The sequence below is a fragment of the Neophocaena asiaeorientalis genome, unplaced genomic scaffold (genome assembly GCF_003031525.2).
Source record: "Neophocaena asiaeorientalis asiaeorientalis breed wild unplaced genomic scaffold, Neophocaena_asiaeorientalis_V1.1 scaffold230, whole genome shotgun sequence".
NCBI lineage: Eukaryota > Metazoa > Chordata > Mammalia > Artiodactyla > Phocoenidae > Neophocaena > Neophocaena asiaeorientalis.
The window spans coordinates 1,733,322-1,746,769 of record NW_020175186.1 but is presented as its reverse complement, the minus strand read 5'-3'; the positions used below and the strand labels follow the sequence as shown (position 1 = coordinate 1,746,769).

General features: G+C 48.6%; 1 protein-coding gene across 2 annotated transcripts in view; it reads right to left on the bottom strand.

The window, feature by feature from the left end:
• Positions 1-5,080, bottom strand: part of NAV2 (neuron navigator 2) — a 274,074-nt gene extending 268,994 nt beyond the window's left edge. For both annotated transcript variants that reach the window (XM_024764609.1, XM_024764610.1), the window contains exon 1: positions 5,041-5,080. The gene's annotated coding sequence lies outside the window, so the exon portion shown is untranslated. The remainder of the gene's footprint in view (positions 1-5,040) is intronic.
• Between the last annotated feature and the right edge of the window lie 8,368 nt (positions 5,081-13,448).

Genomic DNA, 13,448 nt, shown 5'->3' with positions numbered 1-13,448 from the left:
TACACGGTACCATTCACCTTTGCTGGGCCCTGGCAGATACAACTAGTCTATCGTGACACTCTGACATCGATTCAGAGGCCTCTTCGTCTTTCTACACGTATCTTTCTAGGCAGTGACTACCAAGTCCTATCCAGAAACGCCTTCCGGTATCCAAGCATATTTCCTATCTGATACCTACCTTGTGCATTTCCCAAGACTGCCACAAGATCAGACAAAGCAGGCATGGCTGTGCCCATTTTAAAGACAGGGAAACAGAGGTGGCAGAGGCCATGTTCAGAGACCCATGTGGCAAGGAGCTGAGAGGGTCCTCTAGGAGCTGAGGGTGGCCTCCAACCAACAGTCAGGGAGAAATCAGGGCTCACACTCCTATAACTGCAAGTAAATGAATTCTGCCAACAATCTGAGTAAGCTTGACCCCTTTCCCCAGTCAAGCTCCAGATGAGGACTCAAGCCTGACCAACACCTTGACTGCAGCCTGGCAGAGGCACCCAGCTAAGCCATGCTTGCACTTCTGATGCACAGAAATAGTTAATGCATGTTGTGAGATAGTTAATAGATGTTGTTTTAAGCCATTACGTTTGTGACACTTTGTTATACAGCAACAGCAAACTAATACAGGGAAGGAAGGAAAAAGGAGAGAAGAGAAGGAGGACCAATGGAAGCTGGTCTTCAATCAATCTTGGGACAGCAGGGAAGCATCTTTCTCTTTCAAAGTCCAAGATCTTCGCCTGAGGGCAACGTACCTATATTTTTAGGTACAGTCTCTACAGATGTGAGCAGAGCTAGAACCATAAAAGGCTTCTTCTCACTTGAAGGATAAGCAACTTTTCCATAAGAACTCACGCCTGAGGGGCTGGGGCTTCTGTCCTTTTTTTCTGCCTTCTCTTTCGGCATGAGTCGGCCGCTAAAGCTGCCAGCGACAACAATCAGTCTAATGCCATCTAATTGGCCTCCCGCCTCCACGGTCTGCTCTGCGTTCTCAGGCAGGACCACTGGGGTGCTTCCCTTAAGACCCAAGGCAAAGCTGTGCCCAGCCTCCACCCACGTTCCTGCCCAGGGTGACTCCTCTCCTCCTGCACACAGCCAAGGCATTAAAAGCCCCACCACTCCACTTCCCTTCCCCTAGTATGAAAAACAGAACCAGCCCTCTGCGGAGTTTGATCCTTTGATTTCTCAGACCCGATTAGAGTTCACAGGAATAAACCAGCCCCATATTGCCGTTTTTTTTTTTTTTTTTTTTTGAAATATTGCCAGAGTAATCCACAAAAAAGCACCATCGCAGGGGGGAAATGAGAGAGCCAGAAAGATGGTAGGAGGTAAGAAAGGGGACAGAGAGCCCCTCCCCAAACCACCAGCATTTCCCCCCAGCCAGGGCTAGTCTTTCTTCTCAGAGAATCAAGATGAGATTGCCACGTGGGTGATCTTATCAGGAAAAGCAAGCTGGTACCCCTCACTCCCCCGGCACAAGGCAAGAGTCAAAAAAAGTGTCATACATGTGACAGAAACACTGCATTTTTAGATGTCGGGATTCCAAGTCCCTCTTGCCAGACTTGACCCCGTCTGGACTGGTCTCCACGGTAACTCATCCACCCCTGACGTAAAATCTGCTCTTACCCACAACCTGGATAATCTGGGCCAGGAGGACGCCGTCCGTCACATCTTGCTGGAGATCCTTGATGAGACGTTTGTGGCCTGATTTGGCTAGATAGTGATTGGCCCAGTCCGTGTAGATCTGCAAAAAAGCAAACGGGCAACTTTAGGAACCCCGTCAGATTCCATCTGAGGCAGCTGCTGGGCTGGTATAGGAGCCACTGTCCCGCAGGCGAGCTGTCTGGGGCCAGCCAGCGCCATTAACATGCAGTGCATTGTGCCCATGGGGTATTCAGCTGGCCAGAGCCAGGCTTTCACCTATTGAGAGATCTGCCATCAAGGCTCAGGAGAAAGCTAAAGAAAGCTTCAAAACATGCAGAGGCCTGAATGGGACAGGGGACACGGAACTAAACAGTCTGCGCCAGGCGGCTTTGAGAGGCTGCAGCTCTAAATGCAGGCGAGGTCTCCCCCGCCCCACTGCCCTACCCCGCCCCTTCCCATCTTTTTCTCTTTATTGAGAAAACGTATGGGGAAGTTACCACCCAACAGGCATCTTTTCACGGGCCATTTCAGGGAAAGGAGGGCTATTGAGTTAGCCGAGTTCTCAGGAGCCTGGGTCCCTTGTAAAGGAGCCAAGTACCAAAACACAGAGCGCTTCAATTACTCTTGTGTGAGCGGGGTTATTAATGGCCTCACAATCATCTCAAATTTAATCAGTTTAACTTAAAAGCCTGGCATCATTTTCACAGTTGGGATTCTCTGAACAAAACCCCCCAGCAAATTCCAACATATTGAAACACATCATTGGTGTGCACGGCACCTGAAAGGCAGAGGCTGGGTCATCATGGGATCAGGAAAGCAGACACCCTTGGGGGACGGAGAGACCTGCCCCTCCCAGTCACAGAATCATCGGCACAAAGTATTTGCTTCCAAAGAGCCAACAAACACAGGAAAACTCTCGCCTAAAAACTTTCTCCCTAAATGACACAAGCCAAAAACAAAACTGAAAACCTCCTCGTCAATTCTGAGTGCTAAGTTTCATGCGTGGACTTGTGAGTTTGCGGGGGACATGCAGGTCCTATTTATCAGCACCTTTTTTTTCCCCAGGTGGAGTCACTAGGACTCCAATTCTGGTTAAATCTTAGGGAGAACAGACAGAGATACACCCACCCCCAACACACACGTGTGTCTGTATATATATATACACACACACATATATGTATATATTAAAAACACGCACACATACAAATATATATTTTTACATTTTCCTTTTATAGGCATATGTGTGGGGGAAACATGGAGCATAGCGGTTAATAGTTTAGCATCCCGGTCAGAGTGCTGTCCCCTCCTGCCACCCCCCGCCAACCAAGAGATCTGTGTTCATAAGACACTCTGAGATGAAATGTTCTGAACTGGCTGATGGACAGTCTAGGGAAGAAGTCACATAGGAGATGCCTATGTTTACCTGCCTTCTCATCTCCCCGTATCCTGGGCCACTGTTCTCCACACCCAGAGCAGAGGGTGTGAGCCTGGCACAGTCAGGGGTGGAGTTCCATGTGTTGACATCTGGCCTTACTTAGTAGCGAGTCCCTGGGCAGAGGGAGCCTCTCCTGGAGGGCTGGGGGGGAAGCAACTTGGTGGCCTGAGTGGCAGCCTGCACCAGTGGTACTAGCTTGAGCCTCTGAAGTCAGAGTCCAATAGTTCAGGCCCAGAAAGGTCACTGTCTAGGGAGGTTCATCTCATCTGAATAGATTCAGAGACGCATCCTCCTGAGCAATGATTAGAAACTGTGCTAGCTTACGTCTCCCTAGCGCCGCGCTTAGTGAATATGCAATACACGGTACCATTCACCTTTGCTGGGCCCTGGCAGATACAACTAGTCTATCGTGACACTCTGACATCGATTCAGAGGCCTCTTCGTCTTTCTACACGTATCTTTCTAGGCAGTGACTACCAAGTCCTATCCAGAAACGCCTTCCGGTATCCAAGCATATTTCCTATCTGATACCTACCTTGTGCATTTCCCAAGACTGCCACAAGATCAGACAAAGCAGGCATGGCTGTGCCCATTTTAAAGACAGGGAAACAGAGGTGGCAGAGGCCATGTTCAGAGACCCATGTGGCAAGGAGCTGAGAGGGTCCTCTAGGAGCTGAGGGTGGCCTCCAACCAACAGTCAGGGAGAAATCAGGGCTCACACTCCTATAACTGCAAGTAAATGAATTCTGCCAACAATCTGAGTAAGCTTGACCCCTTTCCCCAGTCAAGCTCCAGATGAGGACTCAAGCCTGACCAACACCTTGACTGCAGCCTGGCAGAGGCACCCAGCTAAGCCATGCTTGCACTTCTGATGCACAGAAATAGTTAATGCATGTTGTGAGATAGTTAATAGATGTTGTTTTAAGCCATTACGTTTGTGACACTTTGTTATACAGCAACAGCAAACTAATACAGGGAAGGAAGGAAAAAGGAGAGAAGAGAAGGAGGACCAATGGAAGCTGGTCTTCAATCAATCTTGGGACAGCAGGGAAGCATCTTTCTCTTTCAAAGTCCAAGATCTTCGCCTGAGGGCAACGTACCTATATTTTTAGGTACAGTCTCTACAGATGTGAGCAGAGCTAGAACCATAAAAGGCTTCTTCTCACTTGAAGGATAAGCAACTTTTCCATAAGAACTCACGCCTGAGGGGCTGGGGCTTCTGTCCTTTTTTTCTGCCTTCTCTTTCGGCATGAGTCGGCCGCTAAAGCTGCCAGCGACAACAATCAGTCTAATGCCATCTAATTGGCCTCCCGCCTCCACGGTCTGCTCTGCGTTCTCAGGCAGGACCACTGGGGTGCTTCCCTTAAGACCCAAGGCAAAGCTGTGCCCAGCCTCCACCCACGTTCCTGCCCAGGGTGACTCCTCTCCTCCTGCACACAGCCAAGGCATTAAAAGCCCCACCACTCCACTTCCCTTCCCCTAGTATGAAAAACAGAACCAGCCCTCTGCGGAGTTTGATCCTTTGATTTCTCAGACCCGATTAGAGTTCACAGGAATAAACCAGCCCCATATTGCCGTTTTTTTTTTTTTTTTTTTTTTTGAAATATTGCCAGAGTAATCCACAAAAAAGCACCATCGCAGGGGGGAAATGAGAGAGCCAGAAAGATGGTAGGAGGTAAGAAAGGGGACAGAGAGCCCCTCCCCAAACCACCAGCATTTCCCCCCAGCCAGGGCTAGTCTTTCTTCTCAGAGAATCAAGATGAGATTGCCACGTGGGTGATCTTATCAGGAAAAGCAAGCTGGTACCCCTCACTCCCCCGGCACAAGGCAAGAGTCAAAAAAAGTGTCATACATGTGACAGAAACACTGCATTTTTAGATGTCGGGATTCCAAGTCCCTCTTGCCAGACTTGACCCCGTCTGGACTGGTCTCCACGGTAACTCATCCACCCCTGACGTAAAATCTGCTCTTACCCACAACCTGGATAATCTGGGCCAGGAGGACGCCGTCCGTCACATCTTGCTGGAGATCCTTGATGAGACGTTTGTGGCCTGATTTGGCTAGATAGTGATTGGCCCAGTCCGTGTAGATCTGCAAAAAAGCAAACGGGCAACTTTAGGAACCCCGTCAGATTCCATCTGAGGCAGCTGCTGGGCTGGTATAGGAGCCACTGTCCCGCAGGCGAGCTGTCTGGGGCCAGCCAGCGCCATTAACATGCAGTGCATTGTGCCCATGGGGTATTCAGCTGGCCAGAGCCAGGCTTTCACCTATTGAGAGATCTGCCATCAAGGCTCAGGAGAAAGCTAAAGAAAGCTTCAAAACATGCAGAGGCCTGAATGGGACAGGGGACACGGAACTAAACAGTCTGCGCCAGGCGGCTTTGAGAGGCTGCAGCTCTAAATGCAGGCGAGGTCTCCCCCGCCCCACTGCCCTACCCCGCCCCTTCCCATCTTTTTCTCTTTATTGAGAAAACGTATGGGGAAGTTACCACCCAACAGGCATCTTTTCACGGGCCATTTCAGGGAAAGGAGGGCTATTGAGTTAGCCGAGTTCTCAGGAGCCTGGGTCCCTTGTAAAGGAGCCAAGTACCAAAACACAGAGCGCTTCAATTACTCTTGTGTGAGCGGGGTTATTAATGGCCTCACAATCATCTCAAATTTAATCAGTTTAACTTAAAAGCCTGGCATCATTTTCACAGTTGGGATTCTCTGAACAAAACCCCCCAGCAAATTCCAACATATTGAAACACATCATTGGTGTGCACGGCACCTGAAAGGCAGAGGCTGGGTCATCATGGGATCAGGAAAGCAGACACCCTTGGGGGACGGAGAGACCTGCCCCTCCCAGTCACAGAATCATCGGCACAAAGTATTTGCTTCCAAAGAGCCAACAAACACAGGAAAACTCTCGCCTAAAAACTTTCTCCCTAAATGACACAAGCCAAAAACAAAACTGAAAACCTCCTCGTCAATTCTGAGTGCTAAGTTTCATGCGTGGACTTGTGAGTTTGCGGGGGACATGCAGGTCCTATTTATCAGCACCTTTTTTTTCCCCAGGAGGGATACAAACCCGCGCCTGCTCAGAAAGAGAAGCATCCCACCTCAGCTGGGCCGTGTTTGCAGGTGCAGTTCACATACTAATCCGTGTGATGTCTCCACCCAAATGATGAAGGTGATTACTGTATCTCCACTAGCAGGCCTGCTCCGAGATCTCGCGTGACTCACAGAGCGGTGGAAGCCCTGTCCTTGCCCCGCTCTCACTCTTCCCAACACTGTGCTCAGAGGAATCTCACACAGTGGGGTGCTGCCCTCCAAGGCCCCCGGAATGGGGACTGAGGGCCAGGGCCCGGACTTGCAAAATAGGCCCTTCGAGGGAGGTGGCACCTCTGACTACTCCACCTGGGGCCGTGAAGGCCTCATCCCAAGAGGGGCCAAGGCAGACGTGCACTTTCCGCTTCATCAAGCGCTGGGAACAGACGACGCCTATCCACCCCCCAGCCCCCAACGCGAAGCTTCCACTGCAGAGACCCACACCACAATACGGTTCTATTTCACACCTCGGACCATGGCATCTAATCCTTAAATCCATGTCACTTTCCTTCCTCATGACTCCCAAATTGTCAGATAGAAGCTCTAGTTCAGCAAGATCATTTTCAATTTCACAAGCCCTGAGAAGGCTAAGGAAGTCGAGCGCCATCTTGGTCATTACAATGGCCAATCTGAGAGATCATTCGATGAAATTGTTAAGAGGGAGAGAGAGAAAGGGAAAGACATTCAAAGGTAAAGAGAAAGACCTGGGTTCAAGTCCCAGCCCCAGAGGCTCCCCAGGGTGGGGATCTGGGTCTGTTTTGTTCAATTTCTCAACATGTATCTCTGGAGGAACGGGTGTATGACCTCAGGTGAGCTGTTTGACTCTCTGAGCCTAGGTTTTCTTATCTGTAAAATGGAATAAATACCATGTACTTGTCAGTTCTTATGAGGACTGAATGATATAACATATTCGGAAAAAACTGCCTTATGCAGAGTAGGAGCTTAATAACAACGAACACATACAGAGCCTAATACATGCCAGACACTGGTCCAGACACTTTACATGCATTAACTCATTTCATCCTTATTCTCTGTGGTAGATGCTATCATTGTGTCTATTTTTCAGAGGAGAAAACTAAAGTGTAGAGAGGTAAAGTAACTTATCTAAGATGACAGGGAAGTGGCAGTGCCAGGATATGAACCCAGGCTGAATAACTCTAGAATCCCTTAGACACTCTCCAACACTGCTTCTCTGAATACAAATATAAATTACTCAATGCACTCACCCCCTCCATGACACCGTCCTACTGACTCAGCTCATTCTCTGTTATGTTCTCACTGAAAGAATTGTTTAAAAATAAATAAAACCCCCAAACCTATCCATTGCTGTCTGAATGCCCTCTGGCAAGTCACTTGCCTTTTCCGGGCTTCGGTTTATCCAGCTGTAAAATGGGCACAGTAAGGTCTACTTCAGAAGGTGGTTGTGAAGACCCAGTGAAGCACCACCTGGAAGCCCCTGACCTGACCCACGCGGGGCTCAGGAAGCAGAGGCCGCAGGTGGTCAAGAGGAGGGCACTGGAGTCAGCAGACTGCTCTAAATCTTAGCTGCCACACTGCCTATTACGTCTGTGTCCTTTGGCCTGGGTGTCCTCGTTTACAAGAGGGGATAATAATACCAACATCATTGGGCCATTATGAAGGTGAAACGAGTTCATACACATAAAGGACACAGAATGTGACACATGCTAAGTGTTCAGTAAATAAAAAGGATATTAGAAATTTGACTACCAGCATTATAAAATGGGCCAGAACAAAACCAGCCACAGCCTCTACCCTGAACCTCCGGGACGCAAATGACTTGAAGACTCACTCCCCTTCTCTTTCACAAGGTACAATTTCGAGACACTGGAGCACCCCCATCTGGAATCACAAACCACAGCAGACTGTGAAAGAAAAGCAGGCCAGAAACTGGCCAGGCTGGTACAGAGAGTGATACCAGGCTGGTATCTTCCCTCAACAGGAGATACACCGCAGTGATGTCTCAAGCCCTGGAGGGATCCTACCACCTGAGGGTCTGAGGGACCACGAGAACATCCCAAAGCTTCAAGCCACCTGCCCCACAACCATCAGCTGAGGTGAGAACAGGCCACGGACAAGGACACCGCTGAGTGGGAGGGGATACAGGCACCTCTGTTCATTTCCTTCCTAGGTGATTAAGGGTATTTTAAAATAGACGTATCCTCCCTAAAGCCAGCCCTCTCTGTGTCTACACAGTCCGGCAGGAAGCCAAGGTTAAGCAAGCTTCTGTCAACAAGTACAGGGGTAACCCTCTCCCCCTCACCCACCAGCACGCAGTGCGGAGCCCTGGGGAGGCCACACAGGTATCTGGCATACCAGGGAGAACTCGGAAAGTTCTATAGTGGTCAGAAATGGCTCTGCCAAAGAAGTGAACCTCTCTACTCCACGCTGTTCTTCTCCCAACTCGAATCTACCTACATACCACAACCAACTTAATCTTCCAAGAGCACAGCTCTAGTCCTATCACCTGCTCACAGAATCATCAATGGCTCCCCACTGAATGAAAGGCAGACTTTTCATACCGCAGTTCAAGGCAGTCTTATCCATCCACTCTTCCCCAGCCAGCGTCGACCTCGCAGGGGAGGCAGTGCGTGGGTAAGTAAAAAGCTTGGGCTTGGGAACTGACCAAGTCAAGGCAGCCCTTGGCATGTGAATTTCTTTTCACCTCTCTGTACCTCAGTTTTATCCTCCATAAAATGGGGATTACACCAAATATATGATAAGGCAGGGAGGGACTGGCCAACTGTGACCCAGGCCAAACCCAAGGGACCACCTGTTTCTGTAAACAAAGTTCTGTGGGAGCCCAGTCACACCCATTTGTCATCTGTAGCTGCTTTCAGACCACAATAGCACAGCTGAGTAGTTGTGATAGAGGCTTCTAGCCCACACAGCCTCAAATATTTACTGTCCAGCTCTTTACAGAAGAAAGTGGCCAGTCTGTGTCATAGGGACTGAAAGACATAATATGCCTACACATAGCAAGGGCTCAGTAATAATTACAATTACCCTCAGGAAAATTGGACCTCACACTTCCCCATCTCTGAACTCCTGCCACCCCACCCACCTGAGTGCCTCCACCTGGGGCCACCCCAAAAAACTCCATTCCTACGCTGGTTCCTCCAGGAAGTCACCCTTGATTTCCTCATTGCACCCCGAGCTGCATACGAAGCAGAGAACCTGTTTGCTGGCACCACCTCCTCACTCCACCCCCAGATTGTGGCAGAGATGGTGTCTCGTCCATCTCTGGGCCCAGACAGTGTCTCTCAAGGCGGGGGCACAGCAGGTGGTCAGTAAGTGGTTGCCGGCATGGAGCTGAATGGAGAGAAAAAGGGCAAACCCTTGGGAAACTGATTGCATTGGAGACTTAACGTGAGCTCTCAGTGAATCCTCAAACCAGGATCTCAAGTCTCTTTATTGACTGAAAAGAGGAAGGAATAGAGAAAATAAATCACTCCAGAGTGCAAGCCCGTTAATCAGGACCCATCAAACAAGAATCATTGATTATCTGGAGTTTCCTCTCCCTAGCTCTCGACTTTGTGAAGAAGTGAGTCACAAGAAAATGCCTAGATTTATTTTAAGAAACACAGTTTTCATGGGCCCTGCTACGCACTGACGTACTTCAGCCCCATCCCTCTCACTCTCTGTTTCAGTAGCTCACGCAATGACTGCCATTCTTCCAAGGAGTACCTTTGGAAAATAAACTCACAATATCCTTAGTCATCGAAGACTACTTCGGGTTCAGGAAGTCAACAAATACGGAACAGTGTGTGTTTGGAAGATTTTAAGCAAGGGCTAAGGCATGCAGGGCTTCCTCTGTAAGCCTCAGGCATTCAGAATCAATTTCTCCAGAGCCTCTCGTTCCGCAGAGCTCTAAAGACTTAGGGCTTCTGTTGCTTTTACGCTGGAGCCCACTCATCCTTGATCGGTGAACTTTCAGTAGAAATGGGCAAGACAAAGAACCACACAGTTCTAGGAAAGAATAAAACAACCATCCCCACACCCAACTCCAAATCATCACATCATTCCAGAGAAAAGATTCTAGAGGAAAAGGCTCTAGAATCGTTTCACACCAGTATCCGAAGGAGTCTTTCCCACTCTGGCTCTGACCCATCTTGCTGAGTTTACCACTCTTCCCACCCCCTCTAAAGGGAGACCCAGTGCTCCAGAAGCGCCTGGTGAGGGAAGGGAGCTGCTGTCAGAGGCTTGAAAAGAAAAAAGGGGAAGGAAGACAATGACAGCTGAAGAGCGAATTCGTTTTGATTCACTTTATTAGCCCTGACAGAATTTCAAGGAGTGTGTCATTTGTTTGCTTATAACTCCACATCATTCCGTATCAAACAGGCTGAAACCAAAGAGGGAAAATCTTGACAGATCAAGCGAAGTAAAGAACCTGATTATTAGTTGTAACAAGAAAACTGATAAAAATTGCACTGTTGTTAAACCAACGGGGAAGGTGCCAAGTTTATACTGCAATTAGCTCTCAAATGAAGGGGGACGGGCAGCTCTAAGGAAGAAACCTCCCAAAATTCCATAAAATAACCGCACCCAAAGTCATTGCCCTAACAACTCTAAATGCAGACCCGCATGCGGGGCACACAGATTGATGGATCCTGAAGCAGCAGACAGCTTTACCACAGCCGTTCCAGGAGGAAAAGAGTACAATGTATCTCTTAGCAGGAAATGCCAGGGGGGAGATGTAAGATACAAGTACACTGGTCATTTAGCATCTGAGGTGGTCTCCAGTCCATCAGTTGTAAAGAGAACTCAACTGTTCGGCCTCCATTCAATGTCCCGCTCGCGTTAGACTTTGGGAAAGTCAACATCCCATCATTTCCATGACTGCGCAGTGTGTGGTTAAATGGTTTAGCTCTGACTGTCCTGAAGCACAAAAAATGATATCGCAACGATAGTACAGAGTGTCCGCCCAGCACCTGAATACCACAAAGAATGATTATTCAAGTAGTCACAGTTTTAGGACAATCACAATGCACCATTTGTTATTAAGGGCAAAGCGGTTAACACATTCACTTCTGTATCCCCAGCACCTCCCAACAGGTGTGTCCACATGTCCACAGATCATTTTAATTGCCTGGGGTGAAGTAAGGGGCCTGAAGCTAGCTGGTGGCTTTTTCCCTCTTCCCCTCTCTCCCCATCAGAGTCTAATATGTCCTTTCTTAATGCAGACCCTGCCTTGATTAAAACCACTGCCTTGAAACAAACATTCAGGTGGGTGAATGGTGTCCCCAGCCCTATACATTGGAAAAAGAGGGGGAGCACGGAGAAGCCAATCCAGGCCACACAGCCCAGCAAGGGCTGAGCCTGAACCCTGGCACTGCTCCCTGTTTTCTCAAAGGAAGAGTCCAGTTCTGCCCAGTGTCCGTGGTTCTCACTACATGCCCACCCTAGAGGTCAATGACTCTCTTCCATCCCCATGTTTGCCATCTCCCGATGCACTACTCGGGTCATTTGTGGTTTTTCATCAACCACGGTAACTATTACAAGGGCAGTGTGTCTGCAATCTCAGGAGCTGGCGTGGACCAGGGTTCAGCTCTGGCTCTGCCTCTTACCAGCCAGGTGGCCCACAATGAGTCAGGGCCGGCTGAGCGCGGGGGGGCCCTCACTTACACGGTAGTGATATGTAGGTTTGCTTTACAGACGAAATGAAAACATGTATGTCAATGGTTAACACAGTGTCTGGAGCACAGTATTGAATAAATGGTGGTTATTCATATTCAAATTAATATAAGTTTTGGGGGAATCAGTCATTCTAAATCGCTGAGAGCTTCCACTTCAGAAAGCCAGTTTTTAACTACGCCATAGGGACTCTTTCCCAAATAGATTATCACGATCCCTGCTTTTTAAATTAACTCAATTCCATGTTTTCTTGATGACCTGTGGACATACTATGAACAGCATTTTGATGCATACAAGGATGCCCTTAAGGCTGCAGAGTTGCTGGACTGTCTTTAAAAGACCCCAGAGTCCTTTAAAATTAGGTGTAAAGTAAAAGAAGTACCATTCAAGCGAGAGCCTTGATAGGACTTTTCCATTGATGAAAACACCTAAGTGGAAGGCTTTTGCGGCACCCCTCTGAGCTGCTCGCAGGGTCTGTAGGGAAGGCTTCTTGGCTCTCAGCTGGTCTCTAGCCAGGTAAGGCTGCTAGAAAGCTGGGCTCCAGGAGCACCTAGATGTGACTGGGGTCTGCATCTCCCATGCGGGCACATGCAGAACGGGACTGCCAGCCCCTGTTCTCAATATACGTTTTGGAATATGGTTCACAGGATCTTGTTTACACCAGGGAGTATACATCCCTGTCTGGACCCAGAAGATAGCAGCAGGGGGAGGGAGGAGCCCACTGCTTGTTTTCTCCCTTTTTAATGGGCAGTAACCTACATACTTGTATGCACAACCACCAAAGAGCCACCCTGACACCTGCCCATATGTAAGCTTCTGTCCCTAAGGGATATGCACACATGTACACACACACAGCAGGTGACTAGAGGAGGGCCAGGGCTTATCGCTAATCCGAATTTCCATCCACTCCCCTCACCACCCTTCCTCCTACTTTACCTCTGAATGATATCAAGTCAAGAAAAGGTGCTCAGAGCTGCATGGACGCCCTGGTGCCTTGAGCAAACCCTGCCTGAGCAGCCGCCTCTGCTGGGTCCCACTCTTGCTGTAGCCTTGTGTAGGATGCTAACTACCATCCACCAAATTCTATGGTGAACTGATAAAGAAAGCACCTTCTAGAGTCAGACTGCTTAGGTTCCAGACATGCCTCAACCACTTCCCGGCAGAGTTATCCCAGGCAAGTTCCTTAAACTATGTCTGAGCCTCTGTTTCCTCATCTGTAAAATGGCTTGACTCCCTATTCAGGTTCTCGTGAGATTGAAAAGAGGTCATCTAAATGGGAAGGAAATCTAAAAAAGAGGGGATATATGTTTACGTATAACCGATTCACTTTGCTGTACAGCAGAAACACAATACTGCAAAGCAACTATACTCCAATAAAAATTAATTTAAAAAAAAGATGATGAGAAGGAAAAAAAAGAAAAGAAAAGAGGTCATCTAACAATGCCCAGTGCACAGTAAGGACACACAGTATGTTAATGCCAATTATCATCACCATGGAGACGATGCCACGCGCTGTGAACGCTTGGCAAACAAGGGATTCCTTTAGTTCCCAACTCACCTGTGAGGAAGGTATTATTTCCCCCATTTTACAGATGAGGAAACGGAGGCTCTGAGAGGGGAAATGACTTTCCCAATGTCAC